The sequence below is a fragment of the Neodiprion fabricii genome, chromosome 3, assembly GCF_021155785.1.
Source record: "Neodiprion fabricii isolate iyNeoFabr1 chromosome 3, iyNeoFabr1.1, whole genome shotgun sequence".
Classification (NCBI taxonomy): Eukaryota; Metazoa; Arthropoda; class Insecta; order Hymenoptera; family Diprionidae; genus Neodiprion; species Neodiprion fabricii.
Window position 1 is genome coordinate 24,921,212 of NC_060241.1, and position 6,531 is coordinate 24,927,742.

Below are 6,531 nucleotides of genomic sequence, written 5' to 3' on the forward strand. Positions count from 1 at the left end.
GGTTGGGGGTGGTTGCGGGTGATCGAGGTGGACGAGGAGGAGGAGGAGGAGAACGAGCACTTCTGCACAGTGAGTATAACAGTTTTATAAAATTTAATAGCAGTTGTAATTACATTGTATCTAAAATTTTTCGAACTTGTCATGTTTACAATAAATGATTTCAATTTATTTTTCGCGCAAGCATAAATTCAATAGCTGTAAATGCGCTGATAGAATTTATTATTTTATTAATTCGTTAATTATTCATATAAATCCACACACAATATTTTTGATGTGTTCTTATACTGAAAATATTTATTGCTATTCCAGGTACAACCCGAGGTGGTTATCGGTGGTTGTTCGAGGTGGTTGGCGATTGTTGGAGGTGGTCGGAGGTGGACGAGGAGGAGGACGAACGGAACTGAGTCTCAAAGCCCTGTTGACGTAAAAACAGCTATTCGATAGAAATTATAGTTTATAGTTTACACAGCCCATTGCATGATATTTCAGATATCACGTATAAAGAAGAAAAGATTTATTAAGATGCAAATTGTTCCTCTCTTCTTGCCATTGTGCTTTCAGCCATTGTTGTGCTGTGTGTTTAAAATTTAGGACAGTTTATAATATAGAATAACAGGTACAGCTACGAATATAGCACTACAATAAATCTTACAGAAATGAGCTCTCCTTGAGATTTCTCTGTATTTATAACTCGACGCGGGAAGGCAGAAATCAATGTAATGCCATCTGTAAGGTAATTGGACTCGTATTTGCACTACGAGAACTCGTTGGGCATTTTGTTGTGAAGTTTGAAGAATTGTTGTACAAGAAATTAAATAACTATAAAAATGGATAAAAAATATTATCTCTAATAGTGACTGTAGCTAATACAGCTTTAGCCGTATATTGATTATGTTAATGATCTATTGTGACAAGATCGGAATTAGATAAGCTCTCTAAATACTCTTTTCTAGTCTAATAATTTATATCATGTATATGTAAATGTATATTTCTTCAGTTTATACAATCACTGCACTAGGATTACCCTTGCCATGTTTCATGGTGCGCTTGTGTAATTTGTACATTATTAACCTTACGTTTTACTCTATTTGCGAAAAGTTGTGAGTGTTTCTAATTACTTCGCAATTATCTATGTACTGTGCATGTATGTGTATATATGTATATGTATACTTATGCATGCGTATATACATGTATACACATATTTAAAACTAGATTTTTACAATAAACACGGAGGTTTTACTATATTCACATACGGATTTCTGTGTATAGGTATACTTGAACTAAAATATCCTTATCTCTAACACGGAGTTCTTCGTAATTCGCATTTGTTCTTGTGACCCAATGTCCTACATACGATGGCAAAAATCGAAATCCAACTTGACTGAGTCTCAAAGCCCTGTTGACATAAAAGCAGCTATTTGATAGAAATTATAGTTTATAATTTACACAGCCCATTGCATGATATTTCATTATAAATACATATGTTTCAATGTATTTAGGAATAATTTATCAAATATACAGAGGTCATGTGCAAATAATAAATGAATTGATTCGACCGCAGTTTGATGTATTCATTAGAGCTTTAACAATAAATTTAAGCTTTGTTACTTCCTTTATTTTATTATGGATAATCAAAAACATTTCCGACTGTTCGTACTGTGAAAGCATGGGGAATTGAACCAAATGTAGCAAAAGATTAGAAACAGTGTATGTAGAGTACGGGTATTTTTCTAACAATGCAAACACGTGCCGCTAGCTTAGTTTTGACATATCTAGAATACCACGCCATGCGAATTAGCTTTCCAGACAGAGATGAATGATGAATTTTAAGGACTGCATTATCGTTGTTGAATACTCTATGCCTCATGGAAAAAGAAAATCTGTAACGATAAAATTGATGCACTGGATCATCGTCGACTTTAACTTTTGAAATGTCCTACCATTTTCGAACATCTCCTATCCCCCCCTACCACCTCCGACCATCAATGACCACTTTCGACCACCCCCTATGACCGTCTGCCAGCGCCGACCTCCTCCTACCATTTCCGAACACCTCCAATCATCCTATTTACCTATATTACTAGATTAGCTATGATACGAAAAGAGAAGAACTATTCATTTCGAAATGGGATTCTATTCGACGCGCGCTCGATGTATTCCATAACATTAGTATTCATAATTATTCCAACAACTTTTCATTTGCTCTCTCGATCTTGAATTTTCATAGGCATAGAATCGAAACGTTGTTTAAGCTGGTCGCAAGTGAAGTATCTGCGTTGGGTGGAGGAGCAGAATTGTTTTTCGAAAAGTATTCGGATGGAAAAAAATTCAGAGTAACTGTAATACATCACGGATGCGTTAATTTTGAACGAGATGAAACGGATGCTTCGTATATGAGACAGTATTTAACGCTGCGTCGTGATTTAAAGACCTAGAAAGATGATAGGGAGAGAAAGAACGACGCTTCTTAACATTTCGAGTGTATTTTAACACACATTTGAAAGATACGAGCGAAATTTTTCATCATCCAACTGTCGCAGAACGGCAGCGTTATTAGCCGAGCCGTTCACTGAAGAATATATCCTCAATCAACGGCTGACCATCGAAGGGCCTGGCCGCTTGAGTCTGGAATCGGCAGGAGAGATGAAGTGTGTATTTCTCGTATGAAACGTGAAAACTAAAAGCATTATACATCATATCATATCATCATACACCGTACACCATACATCATACATCGTACATCATACATCATACATCATCATACCTAGTATTACAGTTCGGAACCAAAGTTTGAATTTTCGGATGTTCGGAAAGTGACGTCACCAATCTAAAATCGGCTAGCCGAGTTCCTCAGTCTGGTAACAACCGCGCAGTAGAGCGGACGGTTGAGAGTCGCGCTCCGCAAATTTCGAGTACCGTGTTCTCAACCTCTCGGATCCCGCGCTTCGGGTCCGCTACGTATTTCGAGTACCGGGTTCTCAACCTCCCAGATCTCGTGCTTCGGGTCCGCTACGCGGTGAAACTCGACTTCCAGGATAAGCGCTCCGTGGTTCCCGGTTCATGTTTACAATAAATAATTTCAATTCGTTTTTCGCGCAACCCCAAATTCGGTAGCTGTCAGTCCGCTGATAAAATTTCTCGACTTCCGGGATAAGCGCTCCGTGGTTCCTGGTTCACGTTTACAGTAAATAATTTCAATTCGTTTTTCGCGCAACCCCAAATTCCGTAGCTGTCAGTCCGCTGATAAAATTTCTCGACTTCCAGGATAAGCGCTCCGTGGTTCCCGGTTGATGTTTACAATAAATAATTTCAATTCGTTTTTCGCGCAACCCCAAATTCGGTAGCTGTCAGTCCGCTGATAAAATTTCTCGACTTCCGGGATAAGCGCTCCGTGGTTCCTGGTTCACGTTTACAATAAATAATTTCAATTCGTTTTTCGCGCAACCCCAAATTCGGTAGCTGTCAGTCCGCTGATGAAATTTCTCGACTTCCGGGATAAGCGCTCCGTGGTTCCTGGTTCACGTTTACAATAAATAATTTCAATTCGTTTTTCGCGCAACCCCAAATTCCGTAGCTGTCAGTCCGCTAATAAAATTTCTCGACTTCCAGGATAAGCGCTCCGTGGTTCCCGGTTGATGTTTACAATAAATAATTTCAATTCGTTTTTCGCGCAACCTCAAATTCGGTAGCTGTCAGTCCGCTGATAAAATTTCTCGACTTCCGGGATAAGCGCTCCGTGGTTCCTGGTTCACGTTTACAATAAATAATTTCAATTCGTTTTTCGCGCAACCCCAAATTCGGTAGCTGTCAGTCCGCTGATAAAATTTCTCGACTTCCGGGATAAGCGCTCCGTGGTTCCTGGTTCACGTTTACAATAAATAATTTCAATTCGTTTTTCGCGCAACCCCAAATTCCGTAGCTGTCAGTCCGCTAATAAAATTTCTCGACTTCCAGGATAAGCGCTCCGTGGTTCCCGGTTCATGTTTACAATAAATAATTTCAATTCGTTTTTCGCGCAACCCCAAATTCGGTAGCTGTCAGTCCGCTGATAAAATTTCTCGACTTCCGGGATAAGCGCTCCGTGGTTCCTGGTTCACGTTTACAATAAATAATTTCAATTCGTTTTTCGCGCAACCCCAAATTCGGTAGCTGTCAGTCCGCTGATAAAATTTCTCGACTTCCGGGATAAGCGCTCCGTGGTTCCTGGTTCACGTTTACAATAAATAATTTCAATTCGTTTTTCGCGCAACCCCAAATTCCGTAGCTGTCAGTCCGCTAATAAAATTTCTCGACTTCCAGGATAAGCGCTCCGTGGTTCCCGGTTCATGTTTACAATAAATAATTTCAATTCGTTTTTCGCGCAACCCCAAATTCGGTAGCTGTCAGTCCGCTGATAAAATTTCTCGACTTCCGGGATAAGCGCTCCGTGGTTCCCGGTTCATGTTTACAATAAATAATTTCAATTCGTTTTTCGCGCAACCCCAAATTCGGTAGCTGTCAGTCCGCTGATAAAATTTCTCGACTTCCAGGATAAGCGCTCCGTGGTTCCCGGTTCATGTTTACAATAAATAATTTCAATTCGTTTTTCGCGCAACCCCAAATTCGGTAGCTGTCAGTCCGCTGATAAAATTTCTCGACTTCCGGGATAAGCGCTCCGTGGTTCCTGGTTCACGTTTACAATAAATAATTTCAATTCGTTTTTCGCGCAACCCCAAATTCGGTAGCTGTCAGTCCGCTGATGAAATTTCTCGACTTCCGGGATAAGCGCTCCGTGGTTCCTGGTTCACGTTTACAATAAATAATTTCAATTCGTTTTTCGCGCAACCCCAAATTCCGTAGCTGTCAGTCCGCTAATAAAATTTCTCGACTTCCAGGATAAGCGCTCCGTGGTTCCCGGTTGATGTTTACAATAAATAATTTCAATTCGTTTTTCGCGCAACCTCAAATTCGGTAGCTGTCAGTCCGCTGATAAAATTTCTCGACTTCCAGGATAAGCGCTCCGTGGTTCCCGGTTCATGTTTACAATAAATAATTTCAATTCGTTTTTCGCGCAACCCCAAATTCGGTAGCTGTCAGTCCGCTGATAAAATTTCTCGACTTCCGGGATAAGCGCTCCGTGGTTCCTGGTTCACGTTTACAATAAATAATTTCAATTCGTTTTTCGCGCAACCCCAAATTCGGTAGCTGTCAGTCCGCTGATAAAATTTCTCGACTTCCGGGATAAGCGCTCCGTGGTTCCTGGTTCACGTTTACAATAAATAATTTCAATTCGTTTTTCGCGCAACCCCAAATTCGGTAGCTGTCAGTCCGCTGATGAAATTTCTCGACTTCCGGGATAAGCGCTCCGTGGTTCCTGGTTCGCGTTTACAATAAATAATTTCAATTCGTTTTTCGCGCAACCCCAAATTCGGTAGCTGTCAGTCCGCTGATGAAATTTCTCGACTTCCGGGATAAGCGCTCCGTGGTTCCTGGTTCGCGTTTACAATAAATAATTTCAATTCGTTTTTCGCGCAACCTCAAATTCGGTAGCTGTCAGTCCGCTGATGAAATTTCTCGACTTCCGGGATAAGCGCTCCGTGGTTCCTGGTTCACGTTTACAATAAATGATTTCAATTCGTTTTTCGCGCAACCCCAAATTCGGTAGCTGTCAGTCCGCTGATAAAATTTCTCGACTTCCATCAACCATTATCGATGGTTGTTCGAGGTGGTTGAAGGTGGTCGGAGGTGGACGAGGAGGAGGACGAGGAGGACGAGGATTTGTGCTGAGTGAGTAAAACACTTTTGTAATATTTGATGGCAATTGTGATTATATTTCATCTGAAATATTACAAACTTGTCACGTTTACAATAAATTATTTCAATTCATTTTTCGTGCAAGCACATATTCAGTAGCTATGAATAATCTTATACAATTTATCATATTATTAATTAAACAATTAGTATTCTTATAATATTTAATGGCAATTGTAATTATATTTTATCTGAAATATTACAAACTTGTCACGTTTACAATAAATTATTTCAATTCATTTTTCGTGCAAGCACATATTTAGTAGCTATGAATAATCTTGTACAATTCATTATATTATCATTTAATTTATTAATTACATTAATCCTTACACAATATTTTTGATGTGTTCCTATACTACAAATATTCATTACTATTCCAGGTGTCACCCGAGGTGGTCGGAGGTGGACGAGGAGGAGGACGAGCTGGACGAGGAGGAGGACCAGGTGGACCAGGAGGAGGCGGGGTGGGTCGTGGGAGAGGACCTCTCCTCTCCTCAGAGGAGAGGAGGGGGAGGGGCAGGGAACGGGGAGAGGTGGGCGGGGAGGGGGAAGGGAAGGGAAGGGAAGGGAAGGGAAGGGGAGGGGAGGGGAGGGGAGGGTGACGGGGAGGGGGGGGGGGGAGGGGGGGCGGGCGGGAAGGCGGGAGGGAGGGAGGGCGGGTGTGGGAGGGAGGGAGGGCGGGAGGGAGGGCGGGTGGGCGGCGGGCGCGGGGGGGGGGGTGTACTGCTCTATTAACTCTAA